We start from the raw sequence: 16,983 nt of genomic DNA, 5'->3' as shown, positions 1-16,983 counted from the left end.
ATGAAAAAGTAAGCAGTAAAGAAAGAATAATTTTAGTGTTGCTCCCGAGAAAGGGCAATTCTCACATCTCGTCACATCCCGAAAACGAGACGAGACTACATTACCCGGAGAGAATCTCAAATATCCTCTCATGGACATCGCTGCATGTAGCAAAATCAAGCTAAAATTTTGTAAATAGGATTCTTTCCCAGTAATTCGAGAAAAAGCTAACACAGTGCTTACTAACCTGCGGAGGAACTCGGAAGAATAGTGTGAAAATCTATTACCGTAGAACTTTGATAATCCGCCGCAAGGAGCCCTGACCCGGACACCGACGAACCAAGCGTAGGCATAGGCTCTCATATTCCATGTTTCTACGCATGTGGGTTTCGTCCCCAAAGCTCCTCTCGGGGCTTCTCCCTCAGACTCCGAAGTAACTTTTTTTAACTTCAAGAATTAGAAAACACTACTTTTTGTAACAGTTATCACTTAAAATTTTTAAGTTGACCTCAGAAACACTATGACAGGGTTGTTTGGAGCATTTTTACAGAATTGAAACTTTTGAAACTGTTACACTTTATTCTCATCCATTTCCCTCACATGCATATAGTTATTTTTTTAGGCTGGCCTTTTGATTCAGGGGTTACTAACACGAGTACCTTGAGAGCACTTCTTATATAGAATTTAAAACTAAGTTTGAAATTATATAAAACTTTTATTTTCATTCACTTTAAACCTAGTAGCACCAATTGAATGCATGTGCACCCCAACTTCAATTTTTCATTTACTGTTCCCGTTTTTATGGTGGAGAAATGTAATTATTCAGAGCATCGTTTTCTGAACGCTACGTTTCTTTAAGAAAATATTCAGATCATTTCAACAAAGTGGACAAGGAATAAGTATTTTTTTCTGTTGCAGTGCAGCTGCACCCCTGCTTGCTGCTTAACATTCTGCAACGATTCACTTTCTCAGGAATTTCCAACAATGTGTTACAGGCTTTGTGAAAGATTTGTTTTCAATATTATTAAAAACATCTGAACAAACGTCCATCTGCACACATTATCCCCGTATATACAGTATAATATAGGATGTGAGTGTACTGTATAAATAAACGGTGCCCCATAAATCTGGTTGCACAGGCCAATGAGGCCATCTAGATAGCGATTAAAGATATGAAAAAGTGATGAGACATAAGAGAGCAATGTCACTGGAAAGTATAGGCTTTCGGTCTAAAATGTTTCAATATTTCAAATCGGACCAAACATCTGAGCTCTACAGTGGTGTAGTGCTCAATTAAAGAATAATATAGCGTTACCACGCCACGCCATTAATGGACAAAGTGAATGAAAGACGGGGTAGTTTGAAGTGTTCTGAACCACGAAAGATGAATGATGGAACAGACGAGCATATGAAGTGTGAAAGATCACATCCCACTTCAATGTTCACGGTACTGGCGCCACCACCAACCTTAGTAATACATACGTTGATTCAACGTTGAAATTTCATTAATGTGAAACGAATAAACCGTTTAATAGGCAGACATTTTCCCTTTATCCAACGCTGGAGAACAGTACGAGTTAACATTTAACCACCAGTTGTTGCTCTCAAGACAAATTCTTTAATCTATTAGGTCACCTCTATTTAGATAGTAATGTTCATTGCTCAGTAGACAGATATTTTTTCTATATTTTCGGTTATTAATCATAACTAAATATCAACGTTTTAATAAACATATGTATAGTAAAATTTACCCTGTTTTAATTTAATTTTGTTTTGTATTTGCCCCTTCCTCTTGTTTGTGAGTAGTAACGGTACTTCCATGAATATTGAAGTCGTATGTAATCACTCAGCCAGTGGAGTAGAGATCACTATGCCTGCCACGCGTTATTTAGTAGGTCGAGATTGGCAAGAAGCCATGCTCCGGTAGGACATCCTGACTGAACGGTGTCCTGATTTATTCAGTCCCTCCAGGTGAATGCTGGGATGATAGTTACTCTTTTAGGCTAGAGCCGCTTTCTTTCTTAATCCTAGCCCAACCTAAAGGGCGAATGTGACCTCGGTGCTGAAGGTCCGAACTCCTCCTTGTATCCTTCCCTTGAACAAAAACAATGCTCGCGTGTGATCCTTTCCCCTTCATATATCCGCCCATCCCAGTGTACTTCAAACTACACTGGATTTGACTCGAGTCGAGTTGGATAAATTTTCCAAGCCGAGCTCTCGAGTGGAATTGAAAGAAAACTCGCTCGGACTCGCCATGTCCATCCCTAAATACAAGCCATCATGGCAATAGATTCTGCCTTTTGGGAGAGTTTTGTTCCGATTCTTTGATTTCCATATTACTTTGTTTTTACCACTTCCAAATTTAATAATCGATTTAAAAGATAAAATTATGACGTCAGTCTATTAACATCTAGCACTCCAGAATTTTCCGTGCCTTCGCAGTAGAGACTGAGATGAAATGTTTAGAAGTTTATTTTCCGCGATTGCCAATTACACAGAAGTATTATTAGCGAGGAAAAGGGGATTAGAAGGTCAATAGCCAGCCGAAAAAATGAAATGAAATCTTACGTCCCAAGGTTATTTCGGCTAGGCTAAAGAAGAGAGTGATGTTGAGAAATAAATGAAATGGCAGAATGAGGAAAGTGGAAGGAAACGGGATATTCACGAGGAAACCCACGCACATGGTGTTTGTCCACCACAAGTTCACTTGGTGGGAGCAGGGTTTGAACCCGGGACCCCATACACCAGAGGTGAACACTCTAGCACTGAGCCACCGCGGCCTCGAATAGCCAGACGGATTTCTTATATGAATACCGAGGGAGGGAGATACGAATACCGAGGGTGCAATGGCAAAGTCACCAAAGATTACAAGAAACAGTTTATTTATTGCATAAGGAATCTGGGAAGAATTGAAGCTCCTTTTACAAAACTTATGATTTAAACTCACTTGGCTCATGAATATTTATGCTGTAACACACATGCCATTTGTGTACTGTAATAGGGATGCATATTACAGCACACAAATCCAAGACTAGAATGTTTTATCAGCAATACAAGAAAACTAGAAAATACAGCGGTACATAATTTAATTCAATTACATATTTTATGTTTTCAGAAAAATACAAAGTATTGATTTTAGAATACTTTGGTTTGAAATTCTTGAAATAGTAATATCCCTGGGGAACACATTTGCTACATCTACTAAGAAGCATATCAAAAACCACGCTTTATGCAAAAATAAGTAAAATGTGCTTTATCGTTCAAGATCAGTAATAAAGACATTAAAAGATACATTAAACGAATGTATTACATGGTATCATCAACTACAGAATTATAATCCCAGTTTTCCAGCTATGTGATATATGAATGCTACGTCGTGAAAAAAGAATGACATAAAATAATAATATTAATAATAATGTACAGTGAAACCTCATAATGACACCGATAAGAAAAGGTTGATTCAAAATTGTGTATACACCTTTGTAAGTTAGAAAGTATTGTACTGATTGCAATGAAATTTGCGCTATAGCTATTCTGGTTGACGCTTTTATCGGTGATATATTTTAAAACCTATAAAATATACCCATATTTTTAGAACATAGTAGGGAGAGAGAAGCTGTTGAAAATTCGACACACTAAGGAATTTGCTACATGCAACTAAATATTGCCTTTAGAAGTGTTAATAAGAATAATATCATAATTCATGTTATACAGACATTAATAATAACTTATACCAAACATACACACATCATGCCCCAGAAGACTTAATAAAAAGATGAGAATAACGGAATGTAACACTCATAGGCGCCGACTTGAAGAAAATATTGGGGGGGGGCACTGGCGCAAATCCTGGGAGGATGAGAGGGACATGTCCCCCAATCTTGAATCTGGGGTACAGTCCCCCCAATAATCTGACGTGAAAAGTGCTTTTTGGGATAAGTGTTATGATTTGTGTCCGTCTGCCATAAAGGAATGTATGATGTAATTTATTTCTTTTAGCTTTTACCGGTATATATATATATATATATATATATATATATATATATATATATATATATATATATATATATATATATATATATATATATCGGGTGTTGCAAAATAAGTGTTACAACGCTTGGGAGGTGACTCCTGCCACTGAGACAAGAAAAAAAGTTCTCTTGGACTTTCGGCTATCGGATATAGTTTCGGATCTACAAGGTGCCGAAAGCGTGGGAAAATGACTTTCGGACGCCAATAGTTCGGAAACTATCCAACGTAAAGAGGGCGGGTAAAAATTTCACGGAAGAAGTCATACCTGCTGTATTGAATTTTGCATGTTTCACAATCCTATCATGCACGCGCAAGGGATTCCCCAAAGTAACGTAGGGAGTCCCGGATAATCCGCCAAATGAAAATTGGTCTAAATGGATATGAATTGATAGGGTTTCTACCAGGTAACAATAATTCGTTTGTATTAAGTCGATATCTGGAACAAATACAAAATGGCGGACACCTTCTTCCCCGTTGTGTGTGGTTGCATAATCGCCAGGTACGGATGCTGGCCAACAGTGACGTTCTGAGTATTAAGTGTATCGAATTTGTACTCAAATGCTCTAGAAAGACATCTGGAGTGTCGATAGAGCACAACTGATGAAGCAGGGTGAAAGCCATTGCAAATTCACCAATAATATTGCCTTAAACTGATGCAATATGATCTGCACGGTTGCATACCACTAAGGATGCAACAACTGAAGCCAAGTTGAAATTGTACAAGGGGACTCACAAAGAAACTGGGTAAACTAAAGGAATATCACTAGTGGGACCGCATGATCGATATTGAAATGTGGCCAATGTGTGTGTTGATATCGACATGTAGTTAATGGACAAATGTCAACATGTCCCACTACTGCTGCGACACCGTCTCACGTGCCAAAACTAGGAAAATAACGTTGTATATTCTGCTATTACATCTAGTGCACTTTTCGGTAGAACGTAACTAGAATACGATTGTATCAATGTCTCTCTTTGTTTGGGACATTGTCCCACAGTCGACACATATGAAAATAAAGCTCTTAATCCATGGTTCAAATTCTGATAGAGCGTGAAAATAACAAACTTGTATAATTCCCACGTCTTCTGGGGCAGATGACGTACTCAAAATATAGGAAAATACTTCCAGAAATTCGTATCTTATACCCAGTGCACATGCCAATACAAAGACGAAAATGAACCAATTTAGCACACATAACACTACAGCTGGAACACCATACATATGAAAATAAAACGACATGAGAAATAAAAAGAAACGTCTTAAAGCTCTGATTGTTTACAACTGTACAGTAGAAGTAATAAAATGAAACACACAAGCATGTCGGGAGGCTGTACAAAAGCGCTTGCCAAACAAAGTGGGTACTCCTCAAAGAAATGAATACAGAGAAAGCGAGGCTTCCTCGAGCCTCAGGGCTAGAACGCTCGCTTTCGATCGCGTGGTCGCAGTTTCCAATCCTACTGGGAGCCCACGGCCTCAGATTCAAGACCCGAGTAGTTATTTTCCTATTTTTCGCACGTGGGACGGTGTCCCAGTAGTAGTGGGACATGTTGACATTTGTCCATTAACTACATGTCGATATCAACACACACATTGGCCACATTTCAATATCGATCATGCGATCCCACTAGTGACATTCCTTTAGTTTACCCAGTTTCTTTGTGAGTCCCTTGCACAATTTCAACTTGGCCTCAGTTGTTGCATCCTTAGTGGTATGCAACCGTGCAGATCATATTGCATCAGTTTAAGGCAATATTATTGGTGAATTTGCAATGGCTTTCATGTTCTTGACGCTAATCCTTACATTTCCGACGGTTTGAACTCACGTTTACTTAGTATGAATGTATTTCTGGGCATTTTTCGTTAAGTATTTCCACACATGTGATCACTCTGTTTCATCTGTTGTGCTCTACCGACACTCCAGATGTCTTTCTAGAGCATTTGAGTACAAATTCGAAACACTTAATACTCAGAACGTCACTGTTGGCCAGCATCCGTACCTGGTGATTATGCAACCACACACAACGGGGAAGAAGGTGTCCGCCATTTTGTATTTGTTCCAGATATCGACTTAATACAAACGAATTATTGTTACCTGGTAGAAACCCTATCAATTCATATCCATTTAGACCAATTTTCATTTGGCGGATTATCCGGGACTCCCTACGTTACTTTGGGGAATCCCTTGCGCGTGCATGATAGGATTGTGAAACATGCAAAATTCAATACAGCAGGTATGACTTCTTCCGTGAATTTTTTACCCGCCCTCTTTACGTTGGATAGTTTCCGAACTATTGGCGTCCGAAAGTCATTTTCCCACGCTTTCGGCACCTTGTAGATCCGAAACTGTCCGATAGCCGAAAGTTCAAGAGAACTTTTTTTCTTGTCTCAGTGGCAGGAGTCACCTCCCAAGCGTTGTAACACTTATTTTGCAACACCCTATATATATATATATATATATATATATATATATATATATATATATATATATATATATATATATATATATATATATATATATATATATATATATATTAGAAAGAATCGTATTCTGTAGTAGTTCAAACTGAACTTCGTGCTGTAGTGCGTTTAGTAGTTTCATCAATATGTATTAATTCCACATCCGCTACTTGGGCACAAATTGCAATAAATGCCAGAGGAGAATATGTCCCTCTCCTCATTCTGGAAAATTGTCTCAGCTGTAGGTACGGGCAAAAATCCCGGGGAAATTGGGAGACATGTCCCCCAACATTGGAACTGGAGGCTCCCCCAATAATCCGATTTGAAAAGTGCTTTTTGCAGATAAGTGTGATGATTTGTGTCCGACTGCCTCAAAGGAAAGTGAAATGAAATTGATTTCTTTTGGCTTTTCCATTTTTAATGAAAATGAAGGTGTGCGACTGTGCGTGACGTAACCTGATGTGAAATCTTATCTCCTCCTCTCTCCTAGGCCCTAGCACACGAAGAGTATATAGACTACCCTACGTCAGTAGAACCCATCCTTTCAGTAAACGCGCATTTCATCTATTTGTAGTATCAGACTAGGCATCTACTTATGCTTCGTAAGTAAAGAAAAGCATTTAATTGCTGGAATATTTTTCTCCGTAATCTTAAGGTTACATCTGTTAACTAAAGTGTATATGACACATGTCAGATTTATGTAACGATTCCTGTAATGCTATTGAGATTATCATCATTTTGCTCAAATAAGAGTATTGTTGCGTCATACATAATTTTCTTTTTTCATAGTTTTGGGGAAGTTATTATTTATATTATTATAAAACAAGTGTCCAAAATTTTAACATGGATCATTGTTGATGCCTAATTGGAAACATACCAATTATAAATATTCATGTATTAAGATTTCAGAATGCGTTCACGGCAGTGATAGGTAATACGGATATGAACTACTACTACTTCATCTACATCGCCTAATATATAATATACTCTACAACATGTTCATCTCAGAAATCAGATTCATCTACCGTAATATGAAAATCTTTGAGTTTTATGTCCCATGGTTATGCTGGCTGTGCTAAAGGAGACTGTGATAATGAGAAATGAATGAAATGGTGAAACGAAGAAAGTGGGAGGAAACGGGAGAACCCCGAATAAACCCACGCACATGGTGTTTGACCACTACAAAGTGCACGTCGCGGGAGCAGGGTTTGAACCCGGGACCCGATGCACCAGTGTGAACGGTCTACCACTGAGCCACTGCGGCCCTTTACCGTAATATGGATTTCATCTCCCTTCCCTAGAATAAGTCTGAAATCTGCCCACCTCACAATGTTGCAGACAACCAGTGGGGCCTTTAGGATTGTGTTTCGAGGGGCTACGCCCAACACAGGGAAGGAAGTGGCAATTGTCCACCTGAGTTTGATAATTAAATGTATTTTAATTTATGCATGAATTGAAATTTCAATGGCAAGAATTGCAGACCGATAAATCCTATATGGTGTAATACAAAAACTTAGGAGTGAATCTCACCTTCTATTATATCCATAGAAGAAAAAGGAAGTATACTCTTGGTCTACCTAATTTTCCAGGTTAATTATTCCCCCGTTTTAATTTTCTTTAATTCAAACATTTCCTTGTTTTTAAAATAACAAAACGATATAATTTTTCCTTTGTTATAATAACTAAAGTTCCGTCATGTTGATATCCGCTCAAGTTGGTGTGGAACACCAGTTTCGCTTATCAATTCCTGTTAGTTTAGGTGTTACTGATGACGGCCGACTTGAATCACAACTAACAACGGTCGATAAAGTATGACAGGCGAAACCAAAGATAGTAACATCAAGAAAAAGAAACAGAAAATTAGAAAGGACAAAAGAAAGAAAAAGAGGACGCAATTCTTACATTATATGAAATTTGGCAAATACAGTATTATTTCTGAACAAAGAACATAAGAAAATGGAAAGTCAATGAAATTCTTAGAAATGCTAAGAAGGATTATTGATTATTGTTCTAAGTGGAATGCGAAAAACTAACATATTTATTACGGGGCGATCTTGAGCCCGATAGCACCCTATACGCCACTGAAGACAACTCTGCTCCCCTGATCCTCCACAACATTGTTTTTGAATTTCATAAATATTTTGAACATTGCTTTTATATATATATATATATATATTACTCCTCCCGCTCAATATTGAAGAAGGATTAGCGCCGATTGGGGGGGGCAAACAATGAATAAATATATCATCATATTCAGACGTTTTCTATCAGGTGCTGGATGAAAGTCCCTCCCCCACAGGATCTCAGTCCGCTCCATCCGTTCCGCTGCGAATTTCAAGACCTAAATCAAATTTGCCTAAAACAAATTCAAGTTCAAAATTTGGGAACTTCACTGCAAGTTTGCGCACCACATTGATCGTCCCTTGTCATATCAGTGCTGTGATAGTGTTGGTTGAAGCTTCAGTGCTCTATTAAACACAACTTTGAAAGTGGCGTTTTGTATCGAATAAGAAGGCTGTTCCTAATATTGAATTAAAGGTACGACGAAGTTTACGACAGAAATTCTTTCTCCTCTTTGTTGCTTTTTCCTAAACTGGATTATATTGGGCGGGCAAGGACCCCACCTTTAAATATTGGGGGAGCCAAAAGTGTCCTGCCCCCCGCTCCCAAAGTCGGCGCCTATGATGCCCGCTATTCGCACGGGTAGAATAAGTTTTATGGAAAATATTTCAAAACATTGCAACATGAAAAACTCGATCGACGGATTTTAGACATAGAACTAAACATAGAACTTACTCGTTACTCGTAAGTTGTGTTTAAAACTACGGGTTAAGTACACTACTTTTAAAAATAAAATTCATAATTGAAGAAAACTCGACATGAAATGAAAGCTTAACCTATTTTTGTTTTTGGTTTGTTTGAGTTTAACGCCCCACTCTTACGCCGTGGTAGCTGAAGGAGACGTGAACCTACTTATTATTGTGGAATCAGAACCACTTTTTTCGTATCACAGTGGGAATCGAACCTAGGGCTACGCGCGCAGAAGGCAAGCGTTCTAACCTCTAAACCAAGCATGAGTCCTCAACATCTTCGTTTTACTCCCATTGAGATGAAGAACAACAATGATGTACAGTAAATTATAATGGAGGAACCCATGTAACGCCAAAGAAAGGTAGAATAAATCTCAAACACCGCGTTGTACACTATAAAATTCACATGAAACTTCCTGCCATTGAACAAAGGACGAATATCACCAGATGTACCTTTAGCACTTAATCACTGCGGTACCCTTTAGGGATCATTAACCAAATGACCTTTACCCCCTTTTTCACAGGTGTCTCTTTCCAAAGTGCTTGTGATCCATGTGACCTCTGTAAACTGCATCTCAAGTATCCAGTTGTGTGAAGAAATCGGTAGTGGATATTCGGGAAACGGAAAAAGCTAAATCACAGCAAAAGGTTTCATAATGCGGAAGGGGGGGGGGGATCCTTCCATGTGGCAAGTTGTTGGTTCAATACATAAAAATAGAACAAAAATTTTACACACCTGCATTTTTGTTACTGACGGGAGGGAAATAGATGTCCTATCATCAAGTTAAATTTTTCCTTTGTGTTTTTAAATCCTTTGAATTTCCCTTTACGACGAATGTTTCAAGAAAACTATGTCAGTTGTTTTTTTTCATTCTTTTTCTTTTCTTTTTTCGTTTAAAGAAGATGGAAAGAATACATTGAGGAGTCGGATGACAGCAAGAATAAACAGTACATTTTAGACATTAAAACGGAAAATGAAGTAAACGAGGATGGTTCATTGGAAAAATTCAAAAACATACAGCGAAATAAGAACAAAAAGGTAGATAATATACATTTTGAGTTCATTAAGAATGCAGAAGAAAAATTTAAAAAAAAATCGAAATTCACAACCAAATCAAGCATCATCGTAAGACTTCTTTCAGAGAGTTAAGATTTTGTTAGCTAAAGAATCGAAATATATCAGGACTATGAAACTACACTGCTGCAAACGCGTTTAAGAAAACTGAGTAGAAATTCAACGGTAGGAATATCAAGGTGAAGAAATTACCTAATAATCATATTATATACAAACATAATTTTTTTCGGCAAGTAGTCTAAAAGTGATGGAAGAAAATTATGATGAACTGTGTTGCTAAGGCTAGAAAGAGCGGATGTCATTAGTAAAGTAGATTTCAGTTTACTCATAATTTTCACATAACTTTAGTTGAGGTCTACTAGCATTCTAGTCGTCCCCGCCCCCCAATTTTAACATGCTAGAGACGCCCATGATTGACTTTAACTGTCATCTGGCAAGAATCGATGTAATTATTTGATGCATTGGTAGATGTAAACAATGGTTCTTTATCTGCGACGTTGCCACAAAGTGCAATTCGCTTTTGAAGACAAGGACCCGAAAGGTATACATATATATATACCCATTCCTTCCTCCAATTTGCAGAGCTGAATTTGGATTTAAACGGCATCGGAAGTGTCACTGTTCATTTCAACGACACTAAAAACTATGGATTCGACATTAATATCGGTAATTTTCAATCATTTTTAAATGAATCCCCCTCCCCCTCCCTTACATTGTACCGTTAAAATGAAATAATAAAAACCATCCCAGGCTGGAACTCATCTATGTTGAAAATTTGATTGTGATCGAATGGGTGGTTCAAGAGTTATTAAGTCACAAAAGTAGTTACTTTTATTTTGTATATAGCCTATAGATTACATTCTGCTTTGACTGCCATGTTAAACAAAGAAAATCACGTTCATTATCTAAACAAATAGATATTTTACTACTACAATAATTGTTTCAAATATATGAAATGCTTTATTACCTTTCACAAGACCAACTTCAATTGACACTTTATAACACGGCCTTCTTACAATCTTATGATGAGCTTATTCTCCATAATACTATAGCTGCACATTAAGTTGTAGGAGCACTTCTCAAATACTCTCGGTGCAGAAGGGAATGCTAAACTCGAATCAAACAATCACCTTTCATTATCTATAGTCTCGGTTGCGTCTTCAATCGAGTTAGGTTTAAGTTTGAACTCAGATGTCTCTCGTAGTTCGAATTGCACTTTCCGTTTCTTATACAAGCTCATAAGATCGTGATGCATTATATAGGCATGTTTTTTTTTTTTTTTTTCTGTTGTAAAGAATGAAAATTACAAATTGTTGTATACTTTCGTGTTTATAGTGGAGCAAAACGAAACTGCTAGAATTTTTGACATAATTACGAAAAAAGCACAGTTGCGTAACGATAACAGAAAATTTAAATCTCATAATGCTGAATGCTATTAGTGATGAGCGCAAGAGTCTTGGTCTTGCAGTTTTTGCAAGAGTCTTGCCTTCAAGACCAAGACCAGGAATCCCGATGCAAGACCAAGACCAAGACCAAGGTGTGCAAGACCAAGACCAAGACCATACCTGCAAGACCAAGACCAAGACTCTTGCGCAAGAGTCTTGCACAAGTACCGGCACTACTTGAATCTTTTTATATAATGTAAAAAAGAAGGAGATGAATTTCTTGGCTTCAGTAAAAATGCTGCTGAAGTGAATGTATTCCAGTAGTTTATGCAATCCGTGTGAGTCGATCTGCCCCTGTAGCTTATAGCAACAGTATGTCGTTTTCTGAATTGCTTGTTCACGTGTTCTGTAGATATTACTCGTTTTCAAGCGACACAGATGTCATTTCGCACCATGTGAGCTTTTTGGTGGACAAACACCGTGTGCGTGGTTTTTCTCGTTATTTTTTCGTTTCCTCCTACTTTCTTCATTGCACCTCTTCAGTCATTTCTCATTATTACCGTCTCCCTTAGCCTTGGTGCACAATCGTGGGACGTTAAACTAGATACTTCATTTCATTTCAAAGCATATTAGTGGTGTTCTTCTTTCAAAACTAAACAGAAATGTAGATCGAACATCAGTAATACCGTACACCATAAGGTGTCGACTACATGGGTATGGCCTTGGCTCCGAGACTCAAACATCCGTTGGAAATTTTTAATGTGTGCTCATAAAATTAATATTAAAATAACATTTTCATGACATTGACAAAAACTTAATGCATGTGACTGTAAGTTTGATCTCGTCGGAGGATGCTTATACGTTGTGAATAATTGTTTATTAATATAACTTTTAGCCTCCTTAGGTATACGGCACATCGAGAATTGAACGATATAACCAGACCAACAGCCAGAAGGGGGCTAGAGGGGCCTGGTCCCCCTAAACATTTCGTTACCCCTCCAGACATCAGTACAAAAATCACAATTAAGATATTTTTAAGGAAAATTTTAATGACTTGCCCCCCTAACATATTCGTGGCCCCCCCAAACCTCTGTGGCTGGTTTCGGGCCTGGATATAACATTATACTATTTATATTATAAATTTGAAAATGACTATTTTTGTGACTCTAATCTCTTGAACCACCCGGCCGATCTCGATCAAATTTTCAACATAGATGAGGTTTGAGCCTGGAAGTGTTTTCATCATTTCCATCTGACGGTAAAACTTAGGGGAGAGGATAAGGGGGAGTTATAAAATAATAAATAAAACTTAACTCTTGAACCAAACGACCAATCTCGATCAAATTTTTAACATAGATAAGATTCAAGCCTGGAATGTTATCTGTTAGTTCACTTTGACGGAGCAACGTAGGGGAGAAGGAGGAGGGGTAGATGTACAAAAATCAATATAAATAAAAATAAAAGTGACTAAGTTTGTAACTTAATAACTCTTGAACCGATCTTAATCATTTTTTTTTTACATGTATGAGGTTCGGTTCTGGAAAGTTTTTTAAAGTTTGTTTCAGTTTGACGGTAGAACCTAGGGGATGGAGGAGGGGAAGGGGAGGTGTATATATAAAATAAATAAAACTTAATAAATTTTGAAACACCCGATCGATCTTGATCAAATTTTCAACATAGATGAAGTTCAGGCCTTTGGAGCATTTTTGTATCATTTTACTTCGACGGTGCAACGTAGGGCTGGGGGAGGAGGGAGCTATATGTAAAAAAAAAAAAAAAAAAAACATAAGTGACTGTCTTTGAGACTTCATCACTCTTGAAGGGGGGAGGGGATGGAAATGTAAAAAGAAAATACAATTTAATAGCTCTTGAACCACCCGACCGAACTCGATCTCATTTTCAACACAGATGAAGATCGGACCTGAGATGGTTTCTGTCATATCACTTTGTCGGTGCAGTTTAGGGGAGGGGGAGGAGATATATATATATTTTAAAATGATATCGAAAATGACTGATATTAAAATGGAATCTATAGTTTTGGGGGTCGCTGAGATAAACAGTACATTTCTAATGCTGTTTAAATCCAAATTCAGCCCCGGAGCTTGGCGGAGGGAAGGGAAGAGATATAAAAATGATCGAAAATGACACATGATCAAAAATGACCAAATATTAGTGTCGTATCCATAGTTTTCGGCGTCGGTAAAGTGAACAGTGATACTTCCGATCCCGTTTAAATGCAAAATTCAGCACCTCAACTTGAGGGAAGAACGAGATATATAAAAATTATCGAAAATGACCGTCATCAATGTCGAACTCATGGTTTTCGAGATTATTGAGATGAACAATGACACTTCCGATGCCGTACCTCGCAACATGGGGGTGAAGGAGATATATAAGTTTATTGAAAATGACCTATATTAGTGCCGAATCCATAGTTTTGAGGGTCTCTGAGACGAACAGCGACACTTTGATGCCGTTTAAATTCAAATTCAGCCCCGGAACTTGGGGAGGAGAAGGAGAGAGAAATATAAAAAATAATCAAAAATGATCGATGTCAGAGAGCGCTTTACTAATAGTAAAAAGTGACTAACGAAATATATTATTATTATTATTATTATTATTATTATTATTATTATTATTATTATTATTATTATTATTATTATTATTATTATTATTATTATTATTATTACTATTATTATTTAAGTTTAACCCAACGAAGTGGGTAAATGATGCTAGTAACCCATATTCACAAGTGAGACTTCAAATAACTTGGAGTTTGATGCCGTTATTTTGTATTTCCAATACAGGTCAAAAGTAGATTGAATTTACACAAAAGTCATAGACAGTTGAATCGTTTTCAGTTTTCACTCAAATTATTCTACAATATTATGAGGTTTGATTATAATAATTATTATTTTATTTTTTTCTCTCTCTTTTTTAGTCAATATTGCTAAATATATCATGATCTTCATAATAGCGATTCTGTCATTATTGGCAGGTTACTTGTTGCAACTGAGAAGCTTCGATGTTCGGTGGTCCTCAGCTAGTCTCCTCGTCTTGATGTAGCAATTTTCTGTTTTAATACTTTCCTTCAACTAGTCTCCTTCGCTCCCTCCCTTTCTTTCCTTCCACACTACCTTCCAGCATGTCCCTCATAATACAGTTCCTCCTCAGCCAATATCCTAACCAGTTTCTCTTCCTTCTCTTAACAATATCTAAAATTCTTCTTTTTTCCCTACTGTTAATTTTTTAACACCTTCTCATTCGTTGTCCGTTCAACACAGCGAATTCTCTGCTTTTTTTTCATGCCCATGTATCGAAATCCTGCAATTTTTTCATCACTTTTGCGTAATGTCAATGTTTCTGACAAATAGAGTACATATTGGAATCAGTAAAACAAAATCTCAATATTTAATTGGAAGTTTGATTAATACAAGGATTAGCTAATCGTGTTTGAAAAAAAAAATCTGACGTCTTTAGAGTGTAAAAATAATTTTGCAATTGGTATTTCAATAATCTGTGCCGTCTTGATTTATCTTTCATGCGTTTCAGGGGTAGCCTCTCCAGTTTGGGAACCAGTGGAGTGTTGGATCTGTTAAAAATATAAACAGATTACGAAACGTTGTGATTTAGGCATATCTTACAAGTAGTGAAGCGTGGGCACACATTAAAAAAGGAAAGGTCATCACCTATGTTGTACACTATCATGATACTTAACAAAGTTAAAACTATATATATTACATTTAGAAACATGCATTGTATTTCCGTTACTATTGGCGCATTGTAGAGTTTATTATCCCTTATATCCATAGTAAAATTTACCTATGAAAAGTTTGAGATTTCTTAAATGCAAGACTTGCAAGACTCTTGCATGCAAGACCAAGACCAAGACCAAGGGTTGCAGTACAAGACCAAGACCAGGACTGGATGTGCAAGACCATGACCAAGACCAAGACCACCCCGGTCTTGATCTTGGTCTTGCATTTGCTCATCACTAAATACTATTATTGAATTAAAGTTTACCAAAAAATCCCCTTTAGGGTATCATGGCTTAAAAGTCTGTTTGTGGCACTCATGCCTGTGGGGGTGATGAGTGCTCAGTACTCGACTCCCCTCGCCGTTAATGCTGGCTTTCTCAACCGTAGTTCGCTATTACTTTCTTTCAAGTAGCTTCCTAATTGTCCTTATGACGCTGGGTGCATGCCATAATGCCAATACTATCTAGTGAGTATGCATGGTCGGCAATCGTTCCTCGAGCCAGACCCGACACTCCTTAACTTCGCTGATCTCACTAGGGCATTGCCGAGTTATTTAAACATTTACAACTTCGCTTTCCACTACATTAATTAGTTTTACATCGTTATCTACGTAAAATAGAAATTTATTTTTATTCCATTCTACAAGTGGTTGTAATAAAACAACAGGGAATTTTAAACGTATATTTCTGTGGATAATTCCTTAACTGTGTAACCAGGGACGGATCCAGGCTGAGTATTGCTAGGGAAGCAGTCGTTCGAGCTCAAAACCAGTAATAATATATTGAAAAAAAAAAAAAAAAGAAACAATTTTATAAAAGGAAATGGACTCTTCTGTACAATTAACTTGTTTAAACATTGATACTGATGGATTACTACTACTACTACTACTACTACTACTACTACTAATAATAATAATAATAATAATAATAATAATAATTATTATTATTATTATTATTATTATTATTAGTAGTAGTAGTAGTAGTAGTAGTAGTAGTAGTAGTAGTAGTAGTAGTAGTAGTAGTAGTAGTAGTAGTAGTAGTAGTAGAAGCAGAAGAAGAAGAAGAAGAATATGATGCAAGAACCTTAGGTCTATTAACTTGCTGCACTATCAAACTAGAATTTCTAAAACTGCACTATTGACAAACACTTGCGAACAGATAGCGTTTTAAGCTTATTGTCTACCAATTGTTTAAGAAAAGCAGAAATCGGTTTTAGTAGTAGTAGTAGAAGCAGAAGAAGAAGAAGAAGAATATGATGCCAGAACCTTAGGTCTATTAACTTGCTGCACTATCAAACTAGAATTTCTAAAACTGCATTATTGACAAACACTTGCGAACAGATAGCGTTTTAAGCTTATTGTCTACCAATTGTTTAAGAAAAGCAGAAATCGGTTTTCAAAACGGTGCTGATTGTCATTGCTGCTGACTACCACAGTCAATTGGTGCTGATTGCCACGACTGTCGCTGATTGTCAATATCAAGGTGCT

Source organism: Thermobia domestica, chromosome 11 (assembly GCF_964235325.1).
Source record: "Thermobia domestica chromosome 11, izTheDome1.hap1.1, whole genome shotgun sequence".
NCBI classification, from domain to species: Eukaryota; Metazoa; Arthropoda; class Insecta; order Zygentoma; family Lepismatidae; genus Thermobia; species Thermobia domestica.
The sequence above is the reverse complement of the archived record's forward strand: the minus strand, read 5'-3'. Positions refer to the sequence as shown.